Source organism: Anastrepha ludens, chromosome 3 (assembly GCF_028408465.1).
Source record: "Anastrepha ludens isolate Willacy chromosome 3, idAnaLude1.1, whole genome shotgun sequence".
Classification (NCBI taxonomy): Eukaryota; Metazoa; Arthropoda; class Insecta; order Diptera; family Tephritidae; genus Anastrepha; species Anastrepha ludens.
In genome coordinates, this window is record NC_071499.1 from 127,954,371 (window position 1) to 127,982,147 (window position 27,777).

General features: G+C 34.6%; 1 protein-coding gene across 1 annotated transcript in view; it reads right to left on the bottom strand.

Annotated features, from left to right (window-relative positions):
- LOC128859184 (protein kinase 3) overlaps nucleotides 1-27,445 on the bottom strand; it is a 90,264-nt gene extending 62,819 nt beyond the window's left edge. Inside the window, exon 1 of the mRNA XM_054095960.1 lies at nucleotides 27,006-27,445. The gene's annotated coding sequence lies outside the window, so the exon portion shown is untranslated. The remainder of the gene's footprint in view (nucleotides 1-27,005) is intronic.
- Between the last annotated feature and the right edge of the window lie 332 nt (nucleotides 27,446-27,777).

The window sequence follows — 27,777 nt, forward strand, 5'->3', positions numbered from 1 at the left end:
GGGCCTGAAATATATGGATTAATAGTATGTAAATTTGGAGTTTGTGGGAAAGCCTGCTTGTGGTTATGTGGGTTAGCCTGCTCGCGGTATGATAGGGGTGGTTTCTAGGGGTTAGGGCTGTGTGTGACTCGGTACCCAAAGGTTAGATAGTGTAGGGATGTGGTGAGTCAGCACACTTATGGTGTGAGAAAAAATTTTAAGAAAAATAAGACTCAATTCAAGAAAATTAGTAATCGAATATATCATGTCTATGTTATCTTAATCGATTTTCAGGTGTAGGAAAATTTCGAAACATGAAAATTTCAAAATGCGATATCTCTGCGAAAAAAAATGATATTTGAGCAAACAAAACGCCATTTGAAAAAAGAAGGATTGTATTTAAAGATGCCATCCTTTAATTTTGGTGAAAGAAAACATCTGCAAGGCTACATAACCTCAAATATGGGCAAAAATGGGGTTTTTTGCACTTTTAGGTTAGGATATCTCGAAAACTCAAACTAATAGAGCAATTCTGAGGCCAGATTTGGATTCAGCGCATCATAAACCTTCGGAAATATATAGTCTGGTTTCTCGGTCTGAATGTTGGTTAAATTTTGTCGGCCTGTGTAATAGCAATTAGACATAATAATACACGTTTTTTTTTTTTTCTTTTGTCGCAGCAGAATGTGTGTACGCCTTACCATCACTGACAATTTGCTGGTGGCTACGCTTGCAATAGATTTCAAATATTGCATCATGCAAAAGAGCCAATGGACTCTAGACGCGGCTGGACTACGAAAAGCCTCAACACAATTAACCCTTCCCAAAGGCAAACGGCAATGCGAATGCGAATGTTAAAACGCTTATAAATTTTATGATTGTTAATAATTTAAAACGCAGAAAACAAATAAATTGATTAAAGTTCAAAATGTTGAAAAAAAACAGGGGAATAATTGCCAGACAATGAGCCAGTGAAGGGTAAGCGCCAATTTATGAATGAATTTCGCGCGCGCGCCTTGAAATCGATTGGAAGACACGCAGGCATTGCGCACAACTAAAATTAAGGCTGTAAATGCCAATAATTGCAATATAAATGCAAAATTATTTCGCATTAAGGCAATTGTATGCGCTACCAAAGCAGGCGAAACGCAGTAACCCAATTGCAGGTCGGTCTGGTGCGCAACTAAAGCGGCGCGCCACCAGCCAAAGGAAAACGCAAGCATTGGAGGTATGAAAAAATTTGCTCTGATTTACTGTAAATATTTATTTACTTAATAATTCATTTTCTTCAAGTGTTACCTGCATGGCTTTCCTGCGCGCTTTAATTAACCTTTCGTATTTGCTGACGTTAAGCGCAAAGTCGAGACATTTACTTTTTGCACTAGCGGAACTTCTCCCTTTTTTTGTATGCGGAGCCATCGCTAATAGCGCTTAATGCAGTAGAAACAAAAGATAAGTAGAATAGAAAAGCCACTGTTACGACAAGGGCCACTGATGTCACCAAAACCTGTGCTAAAATCTGGCAAAACATTACTTTAAAGCACCGGCGAGCTAACGCGAGTATTAAATGCAGCGCCTTCAAGTGAGTGTAGAGTGACCAGCAAAGGTGGCGATATTTGATGCAATAGCTAAATAAATTTAAACCTGCCTAAGGCGAAGAAAAAAAGGGGGAAAAAGAAATCGTAACGCCATTTGCTATTCACCTCTTATGCGAAGCCGATGGCGCCTTATTAAAGCGAAAATCGGCGACAGGCAAGTTTGTAACACACAAATAGTGAATACTCATACTCGTAAAAAATATACAATACATATAAATATCTTCTTTTAAACAAATACACCGCTGGCAAAAACAACAAATAACACACTTAAATAAGTTGTAAAAACCATACCGGGTTGCATATCAGCAGCCAGAAGACAGCACCGTAACCAAGTAAATGTAATAAAATTAAGTGAAAGAGCAGAGAAACGGTACAAGTGCCAGCGTAGGAAAGCGCACAGAGTAGCCAGGCGGTCAGCCAGATAAACCCTTTTTAGGTCGGATAATGTCAAGCCACATTTTTCTAACCATTTACGTAGATGCACCAAAGCGGTGACGGTGAACTGGCACGATGGAAAGTTGAAAGTGGTAACAGCAACAGCGCTGGTTTTTACAAGTCTACAAATATAGCAGTGCATCAGCAGACGGAATAGAGAAACACGAATGCAGTGAATTTAAAGTTTTCTTAATGCTATCTCTTCGATTCGATTCGAGTTCATTTCATGTAATGAATTCTGGCACAAGAAAAAAGCGTATGAAAATAAAAAAAGAAACAATGTTATGAGTTCAGTAGACGAAAATACTATTAAACGCTTGGTAATTAAAAGTGATGACACATGAAGATTTAGGAAAATGCAGAAAAATGTATCGAAAGTCGATGACTGTCGACGCCTAACTAACTAGAGTGTATTCACACGCATACTTGTTTGATTATTTTCATCGTAATAAACCAAAGCGCAGTTCATAAAAGGCATAATTAATTTTTTTCTTCACTAATTTGCTAATCTCTGCGTTAAAGTAATTTTGCTAACGGCAAACTGTTGATTACAATTCAAACCCCCAAATATGGTGCAAACATTAAAGAAAATAATATAGATGAATGGAAATGGATGTTTACGCGTGCGAAGTTAATGACTTAAAATAATACAGGAATTCAGGAAGTGTAAAAACCAAATAAAGATAGAAAAAATGCTAAAAATGTAAGACAGAAATCTCTAGCTCAGAGCCACCAAGTTTGAGGTACAACTTATTAATTTCAACGTTGCGGAATTGATAACCCAGTACAGTACATCATAATGAATTCGACAGCTTATGAAGTATAAATGAAAAAATTGCTAGAACTGAATTGGAATTTACAAAATGCGAAATGAATTAGTTCTCAAATAAATTTTCGGCTGTTCAAAATATTGAGAAAAATACCAGCTGGTTCATATTTATTGATTAGCGCGCAGCTTGCAAAGTTCTTCACATCTTCTAATTTCGGGGAATTCTTGCATTTTTAATTTATATTAAATTTTCGCAAAATGTAAACTTTCTAATTGCGAAAAAAAAGAATTGAATTGGAAATAAATGCACATTTTTGGCATTACATTTTTAAAATTTCCGATGTAGAAGAAAACAAAGCGAACATTGTGGTGATCGTATTGCAGATGTAAAACAGAAAACAAGACCGCCCACGCAGACTCGTACTGAACAGAAACTAGCACATTTCCGGTTGAAAATAGCAAAAATGAGTACAATAAAAAATTACATGCGCTCAACTTAATGCAGTAAATAAAAACACAATGCCAAACGAAAGAAAAGATTAAAAAATATGTAACAAATCGCAGTAAATACTGCAACAACTGTTTATACGTATGCCGCACTCACCAATTTCCCTTATTCATGCTCTTCCAACCTAGCAAACCTTACCCGTTCTTTATGAAAGCAATACAAATGACTCTAACTATATTTGTATACCAAAAGGGACTTGTAAATATTTGATAAGTAAATTTTAGTAGCATACTAATGCATAAATTTGTCGAAAGACAGTTAGGCGCAATTAGGCGTGTGGCGGACCAATGGAATAAGGAGTCTATTTATATGCCTTACTTGTACGAACTTATACCAGCACATCAGTAAATCAGATGTGTGTAAATGTTGGAAATTTCACATTAGACCGTTTTAAAGACATGACATTTGTAATAAAAATTTATGTGGGTAATTGTGAAGATATTGAGAAGTTCTTAAATGGATAACATTTTTATGACTTGAAAATAATTATTACTTATTATTATTACTTCAATATCGTTAAACATCGAGGGCGTCAGCTGAGGACTAGAAACCAATAATTATGTTATCTATGAGAGAAGTGCAAATAATTCCATAGAAAAGGCAGCATTTTTACAGTTTTGCTCATAAAAGAAAATCTATCAAAAGGTTTAAGGGGGTATTCTGGTCTAGAAATTTGAAAAAATCAATCATAGTTTAGACCTTCAAAAATATGCCCTTCAACGGATTTTCAAAATAAAGAAATACAGCGGATTTTGTGACGTGGCGCCTAAGCCGGCCGAGTGTAGCGAATCGTACAATGAACGGCAGAGGTTACCGGACGACTTGAGGACTCGTTCTTTCAAGAAAATCTTTTGTATCCCACACAACCTTTATTTATTCTATACATATATATACTTTATACTTCTATAATATATACTGGAAATATATCGCCGATTAATCCAGAGTGAGTAGTAAATATAATATTATGATCTAAGTTATTTTATTGGAATTGTTGCTCAAACTTCAAACGCGATTTTCTCAAAACTAAATACTTTTTTTAAGATGGTCGTCATGATATCTCAAGTTCTACTTGACCGATCGCTTTGAAGTTTGATAAGAATTTTTTATCATACATCTGACTTTTTTTTCAAGTTGACGCGTCAAGGGTTGGAATCATGTCAACCATGGAGCACCGTTTTTCATGTAGCCTCCACTCCACTTTTTTTTATTAATTTTTTTTGTATAATTTTCCAATATTAATAAAAACCATAAAAAATGGATAGTAAAAATGTCTTTCTTTTTTTATCTTAGTTTTAAAAATACCTCAAATTAAGGCGTCTAGACCAGAATACCCACTTAACAGTTCTATATGTACTAAGCTCAAATTAAAGGTAAGGAAAAGAGCAACGATGCGAAATAAGATTCATAAATATTTGTAATAGTTTTTGATGATTTCCGATATGATATTTGCCATAATGACTTGGAATTTCGTATAAAATGACAACTGTAAACTATGAAGCATAAAACAAAAACTAATTGGTAAAATAATTGCCTCATTATTTTCCATAACCTATCAGAAAAAGACCATGAAACCTCAGGATTAAAATTGTTTCGTTTTGTTGCAGAAAAAGATAAAGCAAATAAGAATTAGAATGAATTTCTGTAAAATACCTTCAAATATTAACGCCAACGCAAACAATGTTTGGATTATAAATACGCTTAGCAATCAGCACAGAAAAATGTGAAATATATATGTATGTGTCCGCACCCAAATGAGGCGTGCACTTACATATATTTAAATAATTAGTAATAATAAACAATTTCGAATAGCTATTTTTCACGTCAAACTTAAGCTGCGCCAACGGAAGCACGTGTTTTATTTTTCAAATATTTTTTACTTTTAATTTGAAGTATTTTCTTAATATTAAGACGGTTCTTTTGTAAGCTATTTAATTTTTTTTTTTTGATTTTGATAATAATTGATTTCCTATTTTTAGGTATGTATATTTGCTCTTTTTGTTTAACGGCAACCTATTTAAATTGTTATTGCTTTCTTTATGACGTGAACAAAGCCTATAGTGCATATGTATTGACGTAATCGTGCAAGGGCAATACGACAATGCGCAGTAAACTAACAAAAATGACAAAAAAAAAAATTCACTGTGAATGCGAGTGCGAGTAAGCGACCAAATTCCAACCAATGTGCGTTTACATGTGAGAATATTTATTTTATCAGTATTCCAAAAAATGGCATATGCGTATGCACACACAAAGGCATAAGTACGAGTATAAGTAAGCACTTATGCTCGTATCTCTGTGCAAATACAACTCTTGAATTAGGCAGATAAGAGCTGTGATGCCACCGCAAATCACGTTCGAAAATAATCAGCATAAATAAGAACTTAGCAGCGCCGCACTGATAACACATATAAAACGACAAAAAAAAACAAAATGCTGTCTCATTATTGAACTTCAATATTTGGCAAGAAATATTGCACTTATCCATTATGAAATTCCGTCATAATTCAAAATGCTAAACTAGCAAAACTACTAAAGTAGTGGTATTTCGAAGAAGAAGAGAAGGTAGCATTATGGCTCACTATTCAAAATTCTCTCAACATTGAGTGTTTCAGTATGCGTGAGCTCTCGCAATAAAGTAACTAAGTGTCAGATAAGATACGACTGATTGAATATATTGGTAGGCTGACACAAATTATATAATTTACGATACAATAATGATTTCAACGATAAGAAGGGAGGCACACTAATGCAATTTCAGAGGATGTGTACCAGTAAATACCAATGCGCAAAATTCTTTGAAATCAGTGACTGTATGGAAAAGCGACAAGACAAAAGAATGCAAAGCTAAATATTGGTCGATAATAACGGAGCGTGCCGGGCAAATAAATTAAAACTTGAGTAATGGAAATTTTCCCATGATAATTTAAAAATAAATGTTGTGAGCTAAGTCAACAAGTGATTTTCTTATTAGCAGCCGCCGAGATACATAGTTTGCGAAAAGTGTAATAAATTAAATAAAACTGTATCACATTTGTTTTGTTTACGGTTATGGAGCTGTTTTATTAATACGCAAACAAGTACTTTTCCGCAACCAAGTTATATGATAAGAATCTTAATAAAATTAAAAAAAAAAGCAAAATTTAATAATATTTGACTAGGGTTCTTTTATCCAAAAGTGTGTTTCGTCACTAAACACAATTGACGAGTGAAATGGTCTACCAAAGGATTATACTGAACAATAATTTGGAAATAAATTTCCAGAATTTGCAAACATTTTTTGGGAGTAAGTTCTTGCAAGGTAGTTTACCACGTACATTGAACCTAACCGTCAAAAAATGTATTTGCTAGAACAGCTGGTTTGATTGATATTACGGGAAAAAATACAAAAGCAAAAATTCATTCGAATCTATTCACATCGCAAATCGATAGCTATCGATTGAGAAGGCTCTGTTGTTGCTGGAGCAATTTTTAAAATTTCAAACGAACTGAAAATGCATTTTTGAATCAAAATAAAACAATCAAAGGAAAATAAATTTATATAAAATAAAATAAATTAAAATTAAAAAATTAAAAAACATAAAAAAAGATATAAAAAAATAAATAAAAGTAAAAAATATATATAATAATATATAAAAAATAAATAATAAAAAATATATATAAAAAATTAAATGAAATGCAAAATAAAATTTAAATTGAAAATTTTTTTTTTTTAAATTTAATTACTAAATAAAATAACAATAAAATAAAATAAAATGAAATTTAAATTCAACAAATAGGATAAAAATACATACAAGTAAGTCGTGCTTACTTAGACTTAACTGCAAGTTCCTCGTGATTTCAATTACTAGAAATAAAAATGGCACAACTTGCTAACTTTGAGTTTTAATGAATAAACAAAACCAATATATCCAGCTGTTAACTTTATTGAAAAGTGCAAATATAAATAATATAAGCATTTAAGATGCTAAGTGACACAAAATTGCCATTCTAAATTACGCCAACTAGTCAATAATTAGGTTCACGTCGAGCTTCTCCCAAAATTTGTGCTGCTCTTTTTACTGCGAAAATAGGAGACTACCCCCGAACGGTAAATATTGTTTACTAGAAACTTTTTCTAGACAAATATGTACCCAAACCATTAGAATAAAACTATTCTCTCGCTTGTGAGTTGCACGCCCGAAGTAGTACTAGAACTTATCTCAGTCAAAATACCAGGTAAAAATGCGCTTCACTAAGCCGGTTGCAACTACGCCTGCTAACTAATTAGAGCTAGAAAACTATGTTAAAGACCAAATAACAGCAGTGAGCATCTTATTAGCGGTTTTACATTGAAAACAAACTGTCTGACAAATATAAAAAATGTTCAATGTTTTTGCGCACTTACTTTTCCGATAAGCACAATTAGACGAAACACTCATTGCTTTATATTTAATTGCAAAATGTAAAAGCAAATAGTCTTATTAAAAGTGCCAGAGCAAAATGTCAGTAACGTGATCTTATACTCCATCCAGACAAAGTGCGGCGGGGAAATAAATTGAGTAGCGGATGCGCGTTGTCGATGAAGCGACTTCTTGACTTTTGTTGTTAGTTTAAAAGAGCTTAGTATAATTCAACCCACATACATACAGACATAGTTGTTTGATTATGAAAAGCTAATCTGTTTGCATTTCAATTCGCACAAGTATATTAATTGAATTAAGTCGCAAGTGGGAACAAATATCAGGTTAATAATGAATGTCTCGCGCTATTCAATGACGGAACAAAGAAAGCATTTGAGGTAAGATCCACAAAGGCAAGTAGACTAGTTGTGATGAGTAGTAAGCCAAAAACGAAGGTGGTCGGTGTATGAGTGCAAAAAATTGCCGTAATGACTGAGGTGGTGATGGAAAATTTCTTTCGATTCCAGTGTCTTTGATTGACAGTCCACATGGTTGGATAAAAATTATTTATTTTGCAATGGAAAAGTAAATAAACATGGATGGATATAAAAAGGCGTAACAACGCCCTGCTGATTGATATTTTCGTATAAATATTTGCATTCGGCTAATTGGCAATACATCTTATTTGCTTATTTTGGTTATTTGCTTGCAAATTTAGTCTACTAGAATGCTACTAAAAGGTGAAGAAACGTTAAATTAACAAAGTTGCATTAACAAAGTAAGAAGAAAATGAATTTTAGTGCTTTTCAAAGCAAAAAAACTTAAAGTATAGCTGAAAACCGTGAAGGACAGCCGTAAATTGTTGTAAAGGCGCTTATGCGCACTCCGGCGTAAAATATTAATTAGTATAAAAAGGAAGGCGAGCCGAATGGTAAACATTAGTTTGTAGTGAAATGTATTTGCAATGACTCATGCACTAAATAATATTGTATAAATAAATATAAGTGAAAGGTAGTTGTTTCAATAAATTCGTTTTTTTCATTATTGAATGAAAATTAAAGTGAGAAATGAAAGAGTTGCGAATGAATGCAGAGCATTCTTACAGAAGTATTTTGTGAATATAACCAGTTGAACTTTTTCATAAGTACGGCTTTAATGTGTCATGACTGTGTGTGAGTGCAGTGCGCACTGACTAATATTATTTTCATTTCTAGAGAGGTTTTAAAAGACATATTTTTTTTTTTTTTTTATTTAGTCAAGTTACTCCTGCCGGCCCCATTAAAATTTATTACAGCAAGAAACAAAAACAGAAGACGTGGAATTTTCACAAGTGAAGTTTAGCCCGCGTGAACACCGGTAAGCAAAATACATGTGAATCTTAATTTTATTTCTCAATATTGGTCTTGTTTGAGTTGAAGGACACTTATAAAAAAAAATTTTAATATATAAAAAAAATTGAATAAATTCATCAAAGAAAAAAAAAACAATGTTAAATAAAATAAAATTAAAATTTAAATAAAATTAAAAAAATGTAAATAAAATAATAATTTTTTTAATGTAAATAAAATAATAAAAATAAAAAAGTGAAAAAAAATTAAAAAAAATAAAAAAAAAATTAAAAAAAAATTAAAAAAATAAAAAAAAATAAAAAAAATTAAACAAGATATAAAAACAAAGTTTAAATAAAATACAAACAATTTTATATAAAATACAAAAAATAAATTAAACCAGATATACAAAAATATGTTTATAAAAAAAAGGGCCTAAATAAAACAAAAATGCAAATAAAATTAATAAAATAAAGAAAATTTAATAAAATAAAAAAAGTACGTGTAGCGTAGTACACATAACAGAAGTGTAACTTTCAAGGCAGACAAAGAAAGAGGGAGAGACCCGAAAGAGAATGAGAAAGAGAGAGAGAATGAGAGAGAGAGAGAGAGAATGAGAGAGAGAGAGAGAGAAAGAAAGAATATAGGTATATCTAAATAAATTCACAACATTTGCAGAGAATACAAATAGACAAAATTTACAAAAAACGGAGGAGGGTCGACCGGTGTAGGTAAACGCCGGACACAAACCGTGGTAACAACGCGCACTACTCCGAGTGTTTATCACCCGCACAAACGAAGCGATACCAAGCCCGCAGCAGCGGCACAAATTACCGCAAAGCAATACAATTAATTCGGCCGCCGTAGCCGAATGGGTTGGTGCGTGATTACCATTCGGAATTCACAGAGAGGTCGTTGGTTCGAACCTCGGTGAAAGCAAAATTAATAAAAACATTTTTCTAATAGCGGTCGCCCCTCGGCAGGCAATGGCAAACCTCCGAGTGTATTTCTGCCATGAAAAAGCTCCTCATAAAAATAACTGCCGTTCGGAGTCGGCTTGAAACTGTAGGTCCCTCCATTTGTGGAACAACATCCAGACGCACACCACATTTATTTTTAATACAATTAAATCCGACGCCGGAGTGGATAGCACTTTATAGTACGCACAAGCACTAGCGCCAAAAAGTAGGCAGTGTTATTTCTCACTAGAAATTAGCAACCACAAGGAAAAACTCAGGAAAAATAGTCTAAAGTGTATCTAAGATATATATAAGGTATAGCTTTCTCTCTCCTTTTCCTCTACGATATATCGTTTTTCTCTCCGCGGAACGAAAATGCCCTAAACGTTGCATGGCCTTGAAATTTTACTCTCCATTCTCGCTCGTCCATCGACGCCTAAGAAGTTTCACTTCAAAAACAATTTCATAAAATAAAAAAATTTTAAATAAAATCTTCAACATAAAGAAGTTTTTTAAATTATTAAACACTTGAATTTTTTTCGAACTTTTATTTCTTATAAGTTTTTTTTTGAGACTTCCTTAGCCAATTTTTATAATCACAGCAATATCCACTATGTTAGGTCTACTTGACCAAGGTATGGATTATGTATTTCATAGTTTTCTACCCATGTAATCAAAGATCGCGTTGATATTGGCCATCATTTTTTTTCTATTACTCACTGACGGTGTTGTTTGTTTTCTACCAACATAATCAAAGATTGACTTGATTTTTCGCAATTTATTGTTTTGCTGTCGGTGTCGGGTAGAACACACCATAAATCGAGGGGCGCAAAAAACATTTCAGCAATGTGATTCTTGACCCACTTGAAACTTTCACTTTATTATGGCGAATGGGTCTGGTGGTGAACGAGGACAAAACGAAGTACCTCCTGTCTTCAAACAAACAGTCGGCGCACTCGCGTATCCGCACCCACGTCACTGTTGACAGTTATAATTTCGAGGTTGTAAAAGACTTCGTTTATTTAGGAACCAGCATTAACACCGATAACAATGTCAGCCTTGAAATCCAACGTAGAATCTCTCTTGCCAACAAGTGCTACTTTGGACTAAGTAGGCAACTGAGCAGTAAAGTCCTCTCTCGACGAACAAAACTAACACTCTACAAGACTCTCGTCATGCCCGTCCTAACGTATGACGCAGAAGCTTGGACGATGACAACATCCGATGAAGCGCACGCTTGGAGTGTTCGAGAGAAAGATTCTGCGTAAGATTTTTGGACCTTTGCACGTTGGCAACGGCGAATATCGCAGTCGATGGAACGATGAGCTGTATGAGCTTTACGATGACATAGACATAGCGCAGCGAATAAAGATCCAGCGGCTACGTTGGCTGGGTCATGTCGTCCGAATGGATACAAACACTCCGGCCTTGAAAGTATTCGATGCGGTACCAGCGGGTGGTAGCAGAGGAAGAGGAAGGCCTCCTCTGCGTTGGAAAGATCAGGTGGAGAAGGACTTGGCTTCATTTGGTGTGTCCAACTGGCGCCGGTTAGCACGAGAAAGAAACGACTGGCGTGCTTTGTTAAACTCGGCCAAAATCGCGTAAGCGGTTATAGCGCCAATTAAGGAGAAAAAGATAAAACCGGATTTTATCTAAAGATTCTAAGAAAAAGGTTTAAACATTTTTTTGAAAATTTGCCGAATTTTTTTAAATTTTGTGCAAAGTTTGAATGTTTGCTTTATATTGTTTTTGCTGTAGCATAAACTATACTTTTATAAAAAAAAAATTGAACTTAAAAAATAAATAAATAAATTGTCAAAACGTGCCAATAAGTGGCGTATACTTTCTCTTGACGCTAACAGTGCAGTACAGCTTTGTCTCGAAAGCATGATTTTCGATTTGGGTGGTTATTTCTTGTAAACAAAGAATTATTCGAAATTCTATATTCATTTAATGCATCATTGCTCTTTAAAAAGCCCTTTTAAGACTCTATTGCTCTTTACTCTTTTGCTGGTTTAAAAATAGTATGGTAGCTCTGAAACTTCTAAAGTTATAGTAATGAATGAATTACACAATTATGTACCATTAGTGTAATATTTTGCATTTTACATATCTATGTATACCAAAAATTTACACCGTTTTGTGAAGAAAAAAACTACTTACAAAAATCTTCAGATTTCGTTACAAAATATTTCGATACACAAAAAATGTGCTTAGCAAAGACTTCAAATATAAAATTTTATATTAATATTTTGTTATTCAAACAATGTCTACTAATTTCGTCCTTATCCTTCAATTTTTAAAAACAAAAACAAAATTGCGACCTTGCTTTTAGATGGCCGCAACATTCAGCCAGGCCAAAAACTATCAACGGTCAACATTTCAGCCGCAAAAATGCGAAGCAATAAATTAAATCACACAATAACTTGTTTGTTGTAATAAAAATTTAAGTGAAATAAAATATACAAATAAACGTAAAAAATGAAATAAAAACATTTTGAGTTATTATAGAGTAAATAAAGGCAAGAGGTATGAAAACTAAATAATGAAAAACAAAAATTAATTAAATTTAATAAGAGATGAGCAAACGTAATGCGGTCGTAATCAAGAAAATAAAAGGCGAAAATACACAAGAAAAAACGAAAAAAATCCTTAAGGTCAGCAGCGCTAAGAGACACACTTTTTACACAATCGTCAAGCGTGCACACAGTGCATGAAATCTGGGTATGTGTTATACTGTAGTTGTAATAAGAGTATAGAAGGCAAACAAACCTGCGGGCATACATACGCTGGAAAGGAGGAGAACGAAACGGTCAACGAAAGCCAACAAATTCGCGCACTCTTGTTGCTGCGACTAAGTGATGGATTGCAGACGCCAGTAATGATTTTAGGACACAGATGAGTGGAGCTCTTTAGTTATATAAACCTAGGCGGTTATCAATTCGAGTACAGATATTTGAAAAGTAACTATAACAGAATGACAGTGCTGAATTCGTGAAAAAGCATTTACCAGACCAAAAACAAAGCTGACAAGGCAAAGTAAGTAAAATCATCACCATCGCATTTTGCCGCAATCGATAAATTGTCGTCTTGAGTGTCACACTCCAGCCATATTTGCCATTCATCCATTCGATGGACTGCGGTTTAAAGTGACTCAAGCCAACTGCAGAACATTTCCACAACGATTTCTTAAAGCTTGAAGGAAAAATTTCTTCGTAAAATAAATAAAATATAAAAACCAGCTGTAAGTAAAACATTTTTATGAAGTTAAACAATGACATGACGAGATTCAGTTCATCGTTTTGCAGATACTTTTATATTATTTATCAAAAAGTAAACATAAAAACCCAGCATGCGGAAATGAATGCGACGCAAAAACCAAGCAAAAAATTGTAACAAATAAAATTTTTTAACAAAATTAAAGAATAAATCGCTTTGCTATTGTTGCAAGCGTTGTGTTTCATAAGTACTGAACTCGCACGCCTGTCAACAGCCCAACAAAAGTCTACCGCATGGTTTCACCTGCCCCGCTCATCTCACATCAGCATTTCTCACGTCCCATATCTCTTCCAACCCTTCCGACAGTAATGACTGTATTTCATTGACTCCAATAACAAAATTTATGTATGAGCAAATAATTATTGCAATATATTTACTTGCATACTCGTATATGAAAATTTATCACATGCAAGCGCAAATGCGATAGCCAACAACAATGGCTATTAAATTATATCATAACAACAGTACTGTGCGGCAATAAATTAAGTAAGTAATCGCGTGAAATTTCACTTGTTGCGTATAGCCATGAAAGGTATTTATAATTAGAATGCCATTAATTTCCGTGAAATTCAGCAAAAAAAAACAAAAAAAAACATTTTTCAACTGTTTAATCTTTTTTTGGTCTTATTTTTTTTATAAGAGATTCGCGCAGTATGGCGAGAGCACGTTTTTACCCAGAAAAGTACACAAAAGTGAGTTAAAAATGTCGTAAATTTTTTATAAAACAAAAAAAGATGCTTTTGCCCGGAATAGTGTTTTGTTGTTGGTCCACTTGCAATTGTGAGAAAGTCACTTTCTTTGTAAAATATTTATACTGATAAAACAATTAAAAAAGGCATTTTAAAGTGAAAATGCAATGCAGTTGTACTTGTGAACTAAGCATTTTGAAGGTAGGAAGCCGCTTGCTTACTACGGCATACCAAAAATCGACGCTTTCAAATGTATAAAACATTTCGTTTCTTTTTTTAATTTAAATTTAATTAAATTGCAAATTGCGAAAAACAACTTGATATTCGTAACCTACCAAAATTTTGAGCTTTACAATAATAATACAATATGAATATACAAATAAGGATTGAGCTTTTTGGTATTCGATAGTGAAAGCGCAACAAAGCCAATTGACCCAGTATTTAAAAAAGTAAGTAAAAGATCGTTGCAAGAAAATAATCTTCTAGATTAAACAAATACTCACTCTCAAATGGGAATGAAAGATTCAGCGAAAGCACTAAAGTTCTTTACCCACTAACCACAATCGCGCTAATGAGCGATTTCACTTTACGCCCCCGGAAAAGGCTACGAATTCCATTTCGAATATTGAAATAAGTAAGATATGGATTGACTTCATGCCTCTCTAGCTAATATCAATTGATATGTAAAAGAGAAACTGTTCAGAAGTACATATTTAACTTTTATCAAAATCTGTAACAAATAGAACACAAAAGTTAAGTTGTCTGGTATGAAATAAATACTCAGCAGACTTCGGGTGCTTCGGAGAGCGAAGAAGCTGGTCCATCATATCTTATTATACAAGGTAGGGCAAAATAAATCACCCAACCATCTTATTATACAAAGTGGCGCAAACTTAATCATCCAATCATCTTATTATATAAGGCGGCGCAAAACTAATCATCCAAACATCTTATTATACAATGTGGCGCAAAATTAATCATCCACTCATCTTATTATACACTCATCTTTTTTCCGTAACTTTTTTACTAAATAAAAACATTGATTTTGACTTTATTTTGACCTTTTTGCGCTACATAGATTGGCTGTTTGTATGGAGTATTGCAGCTGTCTACTTTGCAAGTGTTAAATATGATTGACGTAAGACGCCATTTGCTAAAATTATATGGAAGAAAATGCGCAATACCATCAAAAGCCGCAATTGTCAGAATCCAATGTAAACTTTTAACCACTTCCAACTAACAAAATTAAGAGGGCTACAAAACTGCATATAGCTAATTTTTACTGAAAATTTTAAAATTTTGCTGAAAATATGTAAAAAAAATAATTAATAAATAAAAAAAATAGCAAAAACTGTTACATTTTTATTTTTTATTATTTTTACATTAATTTTTTATATTAACTTTCCTATTAATTAATTTATTTGTTTATTTTACATTATTTTCTATTGTTTAGTTATTAGTTTTTTGTTTGCTATTTATTTATTCATTTATATACATATCTATTTTTTTTATTTATTTATTCATTTATACATATATTTTTTTATTTATGTATTTTTTTATTAATATATTTTTTTATTTATATATTTTTTTATTTATATTTTATTTATCTATTTTTATTTTTTTATAATTATTCTTATTTTTTTTTTTATATTTATTTATTCATTTTTTTTTTTTTAAATATTAAATATATTATTGTATTATTCTTACTTCGAACGCCACCAGTGTAATTACCCCAAAAAGGCCAACAATGCACACGAAAATCGCTGGGTAATTATAAAAACAAGCGCCAATCGACTAAAATGAGGCGGTTGACACCCTGTAAATTGTCATTCAGCCGCTCAACTCTTTTGTTGTCGCCACTTTGTAGTCGAAGCACACGAGGAACATATGCGACATACATATGTAGGTATGTATATGTGAATGTATGTTTACAAGCGCATTTATTCGAGTATTTAGTCTACAAGTAACCAAAAATAGCACAACGCAATGCAGAAAAAACAACAACAAAACAAAAAGAAAAGAAAATAGAATTAATATAATTAAATGAAAACGAACGACGGGCAGACGAAACAAGTTAAAAAACATGGTAACGTAAATGACAACACTACACAAAGACCTTTAAATTTGTAAAACAAAATCGAGAAATTCATATCGGACGCCGCTGGATTTAGCGGCACTCGTCTGCCCGCCTGCTCAGCGTATTGTTGTAATCGTATGCGTGCTTTGATTGTACGTGAGAATATGTTGTATGCGGCGCACGAAGTGTCCCAAAGCGTTCGAGAAGCAGAAAAAACCAAAATCAGCGACAAGCGACGGCCACTAGACACGGCACTGGCGCACACAGCAGCAGCAGCAGCAGCCACAACAAAAATTACTCAAAGGCATGTCACATAATTTAAAAATAAAATAGCCAGACAGTCAGTCAGCCTACATAGTCATAAAAATTGCAGCGCCGCATCGCCCACCAACACCGTGCCATGCCACTCTATCTACCCTCCTGGCTGCGATACGCGGCTGCAGCTGCCGCCACCCAACTTGGACTACAGCCAGCTACTTACATTGGCAGCTGCTGCTACTTTTGTTGTTGCTTGGCTATTTGGAGGGAGTTGCACTTATTTTATGCGCTATCCGTCGAACGATGTTGCATGCAACACGCATCGCCAATACAACGATATATGTACACATGCCCCACAAAGTCTGCGTTCACCCGAATAGCCTTCTTAAATTTATTAAAAACAAAATAGAATATTATGATTAAATTGAAATCTTTACAATTTATTTATTCACTACATTCCCAGCTTTTAAGGGCAAAAAAAAAAACAAGATTCGTCACTTCACTTTTTAGATAACGGGAAAATAATTTCAGCAACATGTAAATGTGGCACCAAAAAGTCTGCGTTCAGCCTGTTTATTTTAATGATACCGTTAATTTTAAGATATTTTTCCTTGTTTATATTAATTTTTGATTGCGCATTACTTCGACTGAATGTTGACAAAGCTTAGTTGAACATTTTATTTATAACTGGAGATAATTAAAGAGCATGGAAGGAAAGGGAAAGAAATAAGGGTTTCTGAGAGGAAAATAATTATAAAAATGTGGAAAGACGGAAAAAGTTTCCGAAATATTGGAAAATCTATTGGGAGAACGTATTCCTCTATTCAGCGAGTTGTAACAAATTTTCGGCAAACTGGAATTTTTACATCTATGCCCAGGTCAGGGCGTCCGAAAAAATTATCGACCCGGGAAGAGCGTTCTATAATCAACTTGGCAAAGGAAACTGCCAGAAAAGTTCTACGTCAAGCTGGATACCATGGTAGAGTCGCCCGAAGAAATCCTTTCATTTCTCTTGTGAACAGACGTAAACGCATTCAGTTTACTAATGAGTACATAATAAGCCCTCCGAGTTCTGGAAAAAAGTAATATTTTCAGACGAAAGTAAATTTTGTATATTCGGAATAAAAGGCCGTCAAATTGTTTGGCGAAAACCTGGAACTGCTCTTGAAAAGCAAAATCTTGTTGGCACGGTTAAGCACGGAGGTGGCGGGGTTATGGTTCGGGGCTGCATGGTGGCAAATGGGGTGGGTCAGTTAGAATGTATTGATTCGACGATGGATAAATGGGAATACTTGAACATACTAAAACGGAATTTAAAGCAAAGTGCAAAAATCTCGGCTTATCAAGAACATTTTGGTTTCAACAAGATAACGACCCGAAGCACACAGCCGAGATCGTTAAGCTTTGGCTCTTGTACAACGCCCCAAAACAGCTTAAAACACCGCCACAGTCCCCAGATCTTAACCCCATCGAGCATCTGTGGGATCTATTGGAAAAGATCGTCAGCAAGTGATTACTAGTAAAAAGGTTTTGCAGAGTGTCAAGCAGGCAGAATGGAGAAAGATAACAGCAGAGGAAACAGAGAAACTAGTAAGTTCAATGCCAAATAGGCTGAGTGAAGTCCTGAAGCAACGTGGAGATCCAACTAAATATTAGATTTAATTTTTGCATATAGCATATCATGTTTTTGTATAGACTTTAAAACTGAGCGCAGACTTTATGGTCGCTTTATTTACTTGTTACAGCCATTATTCACCGTTATCTAAAAACTTATGTGAGGAATCTTGAAATTAATTTTTGTTTTTGAAACTTAAACATATAATAAACATATAAATATATGTATACAAATTTTTAAAAATTAAATAATAAAAATATAAAATCAGGTTGTGTGTTTCATTCACTAAAAAGTTATTGTAGGGTGAACGTAGACTTTGTGGGGTATGTGTATATGTATGTGAGTATGAGTATGCATGCATGTATACATCACACGAAACTTGGCATATTTTCGAACAACAACTACAATGCATACCAATATGTTCAAAGGCAATGAAAGCAGAATGCAAGATATGCCGCAGACGAGCGAGTCGGCTGTTGTAGAAGATATTATATTCTAAGTATGTATGTGCTTACGAGGTGCCACACCCTAGCAGTAGAATAGTGCTCATAGACAGCGCAAGGCATGTAACGTTTAATGTAAGCATTTCGAGCATTAGAAATGGCATGGACGAATGCGAAGAGTGCAAATGATAAGTGCATCACACGGAATTAGAGTAACAAGAGCCACTAATCAGTGATGAACAGCAATCAAAGATTAATGTGCAGTTGTTGTTGCTGTAGCTAATACAACAATGCAATGGTTGCTCATCAACAACGACTTGTTTAAAAAAAAAAATAAAAAAAAATGGCTGCTTAAAAAAATAGTGGAGAAAAATCACATGGGCAGAATCTTAAACTGTATGGATGTTGCAACGTGAGTATACAATTAAGAGCTCGTGCGACTCAAGCAAGCTATGCAGCGTGGCAAGCACGTCAAGAGTTGGCAGCAACTAGTGTATGAAGTACCCAGCAGCAGCCGCTGAGTTAGTGCGACAAAAAACGATGTTGGCTGCATGAGTGAGCGATCTTCGCTGTAGGCCAAGATAAACGAGCAGCGGAAATTTCCTTTGAGGCAGTGGTAGCGACAAACGCGTGCACGTGATGATGTATAAGTACTTAAGGTGGGGTTACAGAAAATTTCAGATGACAAATGATCGCATTTGGAGTTTCATGGGAATTAAAAATAGTTTTCAAAATTTGTGTTTTTCAGTAGGCAAATAGACGGAATGGAAGTTTATAGAAGAAAAAAATGTGTAGGTTGCATTGTGCTTGCTCTCAATTTATGATTACTCTTGTTGTTATTGAAGTAGCTCAAGTAACTTATAGAGTCCGACAATATTCAGTAAAGCATTACTGAATTGGTCAAGAGTCAGAAAATCAATATACAATAGGTAAAATTTCATGAGTTTAATACAAAGTGGACAGGAATTTGCACTTTCGCCGCTAACTGACCGCCAGCTGGTGATAAATAGGGGAAAAGCTGCGTTTCGAAGAGCGTACGTTTCGTGTACGTTTTCGCATTCCCCAAAAATATTTGGAAAATATTTAAAAAAGTGATCAAGAGTAACTTTGCAACATCGGCACATCTATTTCATACTCTTCTCGAAGAGAATGTGGACTCAAGCTACATCAGGGCTCTGATACTACTATAGCTGTGAATGCAATTATTTTTATTGAGGCATTTGCAATCATATTGGGTTACTTTTTTTTTTTTACTTTTTGCTACTTAATCTAGAGCACAAACCTCATTAGTCGAGCCGAGTAGTAATTAATTAGGTTGAGAACCTAAATCAGGTGCTTCAAAGTGGAGTGTTTGCGCTGGACGTTCAGAGTCAATCACAATTAGGTGCTCAACTGAATTGATAAGTGTTTGGAAACATAATTTTCTGGAGCTTTTAAGTCGATGTTCTTAAGATACGAGGGCATATCATTATTTATAATAATATTTAAGGCCAATAATTATACAGAAACGACTTGTTAAACTCGGCCAAAATCGCTTAAACGGCCATCGCGCCAATCAAGAAGAAGAAGAATTATAAAGTAAGTTTAGAAAACACAAGCTTTCAATAAAAATCTCTTAAGAAATTCAGAATTTCCCGCTAATCATCAGTTATGAGCTGACACAAAAGTCAGCTCCAGAATCAATCGAGGCCCAAGGTTAGATAGCGGATAGCGCCAGTAGCGCAAAAGTAATTTTGGCATTGCATAGCCCATAAAACAGGGATGTAGACAAATCGGCTCCTTAGTATGGTTGATCACGAAACACAATCAGTGTACATTGCACACAAATTCCAAAACCGAAGACACCAACCCACCTCCTATTGCAGAGGAAGAACTCGGATTGTCATGTGAGATCCGCGTAACACAGGCACAAAGCGTTCTGGAGATTGTAGCAGGTTGAATTCCTGCATATCCAGAATAGACCGCGACACACTTAACGTGCATATGTAAGTCATATGCCTCTTAACATGCCTGGTAAAACCAACACTTTTAACACTCCTCCCCCCCCCATGCCTTCGAAAGAGCTCGAACCCAGCCGAATCAGTGACTTCAATTGGCCGCCTAGAAGCTGCGATTTGAGCCCATTAGATATTATTTGGTGGGGTACCGTTCAGGATAAATGTTACGCATCTCATACAGAGCCGACTTAAAAATTTAAACATGAAATCGAAGTTGTTTTTGGTGGGTTAACAGCAGAATGGCCCCATTGTAAAGCAAGCTGTGTAAGTCAGTTTAATGAAATTGCATTCCATGTTTAATGACAAGGCTTACTATTTCCAAAAAAACAAACAATTGCTGAAATATATTCATGTGTCTCCTATTTGTAGCCGAATCAAATCCAAATACTTAATGGACCTCCTTGAATAATGGGCAATGTGCATGAGGTCTTGACAAATCAACTTCATTATTACGGTCTACTAAAATCCAAAGCAACCCCATTTAAACATAATAATACAACAAAAAGTGAAGTGACATGCCCGGTAGTCAATCAGTCAATCAAGGCAAAGTTCAAGGTCAGAAGCGCAGGGCAAACTACACGGCGTATGATGACGCAGTGTTCTCAGAAACAAAAAAAAAACTGAAATATTTATTGAATATACAACCAATTGAGAATACAGAAATACAGAATAAAATATGTGCTGATATATCGCAAGCACAACATGTGTTGTTAGTGTCGATTCAGATTCAACAACTCACAAGCACCCTCCAGCTATAGCAAGCGGCGCAAACAAAATTTGCTATAGCACTGCCTTAAACCAGTTGGGAATTTTCCATTGACGCGAACATGCGGTCGATTACTTTTTTTTATTTTGTATATTTATTTCATTGGTTTTCTTTTTTAAGAGCGCTTTTCGGCCGTTTTTATTTCATCTATCTTGGTGGTTTATTTTGTTTGAATTATTGACTGTGACTTGCTTGCGCTATTCATTCGGCTTTTTCGCTGGTCTGAGCAATTTTTCTGCAAGTACTATTTGCTTGTTTTAAATTCTTTAACATATGTAAACTTAAGTTGTATGTATGTATGTACGAGTAAGCGCCAGCTGCAGCACAATAAAATCGATCATGCGAATCGATACTCAGAATAAGTAGCCTGGCAGAGGATAGGCGCAATACCAGCAAACTCGAAGCACAAGCAAACAGCAAACGAGTGAGGGAGAAAAGAAAGAAAAAGGACAGAGTATAAAGGAAGTCAGACAAATATTTGCAGAGAGAAATTGATAGGTGGGCAAATTCAAAGAGGCATATCTCTACTGAGGCGATTAACCGGATGCACATAAAATGACCCTAAGAGCAAGAAACTCCAACCATTTGAGTCGATTTGATAATTAAGGCAAATGGAAACTGGAAATGGAATCACGTGGGCGCAAAAGGCCGGCTGACGTCGACGTGTAGTATAAGCGTTCAGAGGCAAATATGTAGATAAGCACATGGCGAATGAAAATACGAAGAAAAAAGTCAATATTTGAAGAGAAGCGAGCAAAGAGCGAATGAATTTAAAAAATGAATGAACTAATGGAGCGAATATTGAGTGGCTCAAAAATAATGATATCATCAGAATGCCGATACGCAGGAGTTCAACAATTATACACACACGCACACGCATTTACGTACACCATACATACATACACCACCAATAAAATGTAAATATGCATTTTGGGGAATGGGCACAAAAACAGCAATGACTCGGCAAGTGAATGCCGTAAACTATGCAATGCGCTCGTACTCGTGGGCTCAGGAGTAAGAAGACCGAAGACCAATAACTCACACGAAGACGTCGTGCGCGCTCATTTGTGTGTATGTACGTGCGAAAGTAGGTATTTTTGGTCTAAAATAAGCAGCGACTACTGCGGAATGTGGCTGCCTGATCCGCCAAGTCTAAATAAAGTGAACGAAGAGTTGGCAGAGTTGTGAGAGATGTTAGGTAGCAGGCATCTCAAAAGGGGGCGAAAAAAAAATTACGTTGGCTGTGTGAGCAATAGTTAAACAAATAATTTTGGCATCAAGTGGGTGGGTAGTGTGCTCATATAGATACATACAAATCGCTTATTGGGAATAGCAAAATGATTTTCTATTAAATATCTGCATATCTTTTTGTAATTAGAAATATTTCTCTTGTGTGTCATCCATTACTTGGAGTGCTGATTGAAATCGCACGATAGCTCGATAATTTTAAATATCTCAAGCTTGGAGCAATGTATGATAAGTACGCGCTGATATATTGATAAGCAATTATGACAGTTGGTGGAACAGTAGCAACAAAGTGTAGCGGTTGGTGCGCGCGTAAATTCTAAATCAAGTGCTCTACTTTTGACCTACTGGGATCGCACGCGACTTATCAGGCACTACTTTAAATGCGACAAAGGTTGTGTAGGATTGTTATATAGTAACATGGATTATAGATAGCAATAAAATGACACACATAAAAGAATAGCTATGATAAACTTTCATAAATTATGTACTAAAATTGCCAATATGCAAATATTGCATTGACAGCAGAACTAAATGCATGTGAAGCGGCAATATATCACTAGATCGAGAACACAGTAGAACTCCAGTCAAAATGCAGTCCTCAGTTACACCTAGCTTTCTATTACTGGACCGAATGAGTTGCCACATTTTTTTAGTGCTGGTAAGTATGTCCGTTAGCAGTCACGGAAGTTAAAGACGAAGTAAGCGAAGTGGAAAACTGGCGAGCTAATTATAAGGCGTTTTTCAATAGGTGCGCTTCAACTTTTTTCCGAGAGGGAGGGGGAACGACGCAATATTTTTTATTTTTCGCTTGTCATTTGTAAACTTCATTAGTATACATTTCATCATGGAACGCTACACACTTGAGCAACGCTTGCAAATCATTGAATTTTATTATAAAAATGCGTGTTCTGTTAAGAAAGTTTAAAGTCGAAAAATCATCTTCAGTGATGAAGCTCACTTTTGGCTCAATGGCTTTGTCAACAAGCAAAATATGCGTTACTGGGCAGAAAGCAATCCACACGTGATTCATGAGGCACCGTTGCATCCCGAAAAAATCACTGTTTGGTGCGGTTTACATGCCGGCGGCGTAATTGGCCGTTATTTTTTCGTTGACGAGAACGATCGCCACGTTACTGTGAATGGAAATCGATACCGCGACATGATAAACGATTATTTTTGGCCGCAATTGAATGGTATGGACTTAGACGACATATGGTTTCAACAGGACGGGGCCACAAGCCACACAGCACACGCTACAATTGATTTGTTGAAGAGTAAGTTCGATGAGCGCATTATTTCCAGAAATGGACCGGTCGAATGGCCGCCGCGCTCGTATGATTTGACGCCTCTAGACTATTTTCTTTGGGGTTATGTGAAGTCATTGGTCTACAGTAACAAGCCGGCGACGATTTATCGGCCGATTTATGCAAAAGAGTGGTCGAAAATTGGGTTCAACGATTGGACTTCGTAAAACGTGCACGCGGTGGTCATGCAAAAGAAATCGAATTTCATACTTAAATGTATATGTTCAAACTCGATAAAGATAAATAAGTCAAACCGTTTGTGTTTTATTCAAAAAAAAAGTTGAAGCGCTCTTACTGAAAAACGCTTTAGTTCCCGTTCATAGAACATGCAGATGAGCAGAAAAAAAACTGCCTAACATAGCAAAATAAATATGTCTCCATATTTAGCTGTGGCGACAACAAAATGCATGACTTTCGCTAAGCGAAAAAGGTGGTTCGAGATTTAAGAAGCTCGGGTAAAAAGAGAATGGTATTTAATGATCTTCATCTACAAGGCTGTCCGTAAAGCTAAGAATACAATTTTTTCAGAAAGCAAAAATAACTCTACAGTCTGCTCGATGATCAATTGAAAACCGTCCATTCTATTATACTATATTTCACACTAAAGTCCAGCGGTGAATTCAGCTGAGGGGGCTTTCGGAATGAAAGAACTACTAAAAAGCCAGGTATGAGTTAAGAACAAGTCTTTTCGGATCATCGCAAACACAAAAAATTAAAAAAAATAAGAGAAAAATTAAAAAAAAAAAATTTAAAAAAAAACATTAGAAAACAATTAAAAAGCAACATTAGAAAACAATTAAAAAGCAACATTAGAAAAAAATTATAAAAAAACATTAGAAAAAAATTAAAAAAAAACATTAGAAAAAAATTAAAAAAAAAACAATGTATAAAAAAAATAATAATAAAAACAGATTAAAAAAAATGTGCTCCGGCGGCTGACAAATAAATATTTTTTACATAACATTTCTTTTTTTCGATTTATAATTTTTTCTAGACACCACATAAATATTGGCAGAAACTCATTTGCAGAAATTTATACTAAATTTAACCAAGGCAAATTCATCAACCTGCAAGACTGCAGATTTACGAGTTGTTGTTAAAACACCGCAGTGGCTCAAATTGTGCAGTCCAAGCGACTTCTTCGTAGCTTTTTAATGCCGTTTGAAGGCCTAAAAGGGTAGGTTGGCGTGACAAGCACATACACACACACATTTACATATATCCATTTGTATGCCCATAAGAATCTGTCTGACTATCTGCCACTCTGCTCAAAGAATGTAATTGGGATGCAACCTAGAGGGAACAAACTGAAGTAAAAGGCAGAAACAATGATGCGCTTTCAAGATCCTCTTGATCAGCATACAAATACCACATCCATATATAGACAAGTTCGCAGCATAGACTTGCCAAACGAGCAAGGAAACGGCAGTCAGCATACGGTGATCAGTGAGCGCGAAATGAAGTCACCAGAGAATGTGAAGTGTTTGCTAAACGTGTGTGTCAAGTGGTGAAAGGCAAGAAGAGTCTCGCAACTTGCTACTTTTGCTGCAGACGACTTGCGACTTAATGGTCAAAATACAAGCAAACACAAATAAAAAAGCCAACGAAAAGGCAAATGGCAGCAAAAACGCAATAAAAAAGAAACGTTTCGACCATGTCAAAAAAAGGAAAACACAAAATAAAATAAATAAAAAGAAACCGGTTCAAATTCGCAAATAGCGCTAGAGTGAGAGGTGCATAGTTTGTGTGAGCGGGCCATAATATTGCAGAAAATTTTCCATTGATAAAATTTGCGTATTTGTTGTAGCGTTTCATATGCGAAATGACTGCGAATATCGCGAAGGAGGTTAATAACTTAGTTTTGTATTTTCACCTGGCGCATTTTTGTATGTATGAATGAGTAGTCAGTTGGTGGGTGTTTTTTGAAAGAAAGAAAACTATAGCCTGCACCAAAATTTATATTGCATTATTAATGAAAACCAGAATTAAAAATTTAACGAGTTCAAGTCTCGAAAATAGAAGTGAATATTGGCACGACTGGTGATAATAATTGGCTGAAGTAAGCGAATTAAAATCTATAAACATCGGGTTAAATATAAATATACTCTCATTTAACATAACAAAATAAAAATAAAAATATTTTACCTAACAACTATTAAATTCAAGGAAAACGTACTTTGTTTTTATTTTCCTTATTGAACTAAAAATAAATGTATTAAAATAAAAAACAAAAACTGAACAAAAGAGGTTAATAAAATAACTATAAAAAATAGCTAAAACAATATACAAAATTATTTAAAACAAAATATAAAAAATGAAATAAAAATAAATAAAAAAATACAAAAAAAAATAAAAAGAAAAATACATAAAAAAAATCTAACTAGTTTTTCTTATTACTATTTTTCTTACATTTCGTAAAAAAAATTGTTTTTATAAAAAAAAATTGTTTTCAATAAAAAAATTGTTTAAAATAAAAAAAGGTATGATTTTTTCTTAATTTTCATTAAAAAATTGTTTTTAATAAAAAACATTCCTAATTTAATGAAAAAATAATACCATAACTTTTTCTTAGTCTTTTTGGTTTCTTCTTACTTTAACTTTGATATTCCTATACGTGTTTTGTTTTGTTTTTGTTTTTGCATAACTAGTTAACGCGCAATCAAAGTGTATACTTAACAAATTTTATTAGAAAAGAAATCAAGGGGGCGATAAAATTCGCAAAAACAAGAAAATGCAAATTCACACTGAAGACTGAAGTGCCACCTTGGAGAGATTTAAGTCAGGTGCTTGTGTGTAGTCCGTATAGTAGAAAAGGCTCTTAAGTGACATTGAAGTTGAAGTGTTGGCTTCGAAGTGGAGGAAGAAATAAAGAGGGTGGTCGTGGGAGGCGTTAAGAGCAAGTTGTCGATACCGCTGTTACTTTATTCAATTGGATTAACGAGCATTTGCGCCTTTTATTCAAGTGCTCGGCCGCAAAAATCAAACGAATGGATTAAATACGAGTTGGTTGTTTTGTGCGAATAAAATTAGGTTAAGTTGAATATTTGCGAATATTTTATGTTGTTGGCTTTCGCAAACAATTACTCAGCTGTGGCTGTGAGCAAGCAAAACACAAGCAAAAAAAAAACGTAACAGGTTTCAATATTTTCGCAAATGTGCATAATTTCATCATTAAAAAGAATATTTGAAGATATTTTTGCTGTTTCGAGTAAAATGTATCAGAATAACGATACTGTCCGTTCAAAATATCTATAGATAAATTATTTTTCCGTTTCTTTTTCATTTAGTTTTACAACTTTTCATATCGATTTCATTTTTTGCAAATTCAAAAATTTTCATTTATTTAGAATTTGTTTTTTTTCTGTTCTAATTACCCAAAACAGCTAAATGCTTTGAAAATTTCCCAAAATAGCGCAACTTTTTGTTGCTGCTATTCGTCGTTTTTTCAGACGTACGAAAATTTTCACGTATATATATTTTCTTTACGCCATCACTTTTTTACTTTTTCTTCTTTCGCTTTTTTCGCTTCTGATGGAATTTCAAATGCGGACGACGTTGTTGTGCGTACGTGGTGGTATTTGACTGTAGAAAAATTTTGCTTATGCAATTTTGAATTTTACTGGAACAGATACATCGATGATCGTGAACGCGACGACGACGCTTTAGATCCGTTTTCGTAATGTTTACGAAACTACAGGCAATTGAAAAACTATTCGGATTGACAACCAAAAAGGTTGGCTAGCAGTTCAAAGTATTATGGACGCAGTATTAAATGCCATAGATTTTTTTCTTTTTTTCTTTAAATTAAATTATACAATAATAATTCACTGTTTGTTAAAAAAAACAAAAAAAAAACACTTTGCTTGTATTCAGAAAAACATCGAAACCGAGTATTGAGCTGGCCGATAATGCGAATTCGCTGACGAAATCGAGACCTCTATCGCTACCATCGATACCAGAACGGACGGCAACAGGGTCGCTGTTGTTTTTTATAAGCTATAACTCTCGTTGTATTTGTTGTTCTGTCGTATAACGCGAACGCGCGCACAGCTTGGTCTTCTATTTTTTTGGTTTTGCCGAATTCTCGCTCTCACGCGTTGAGGGAAACACGAAAATACACCACTGTTTCGTAGCTCGTCTACAAGT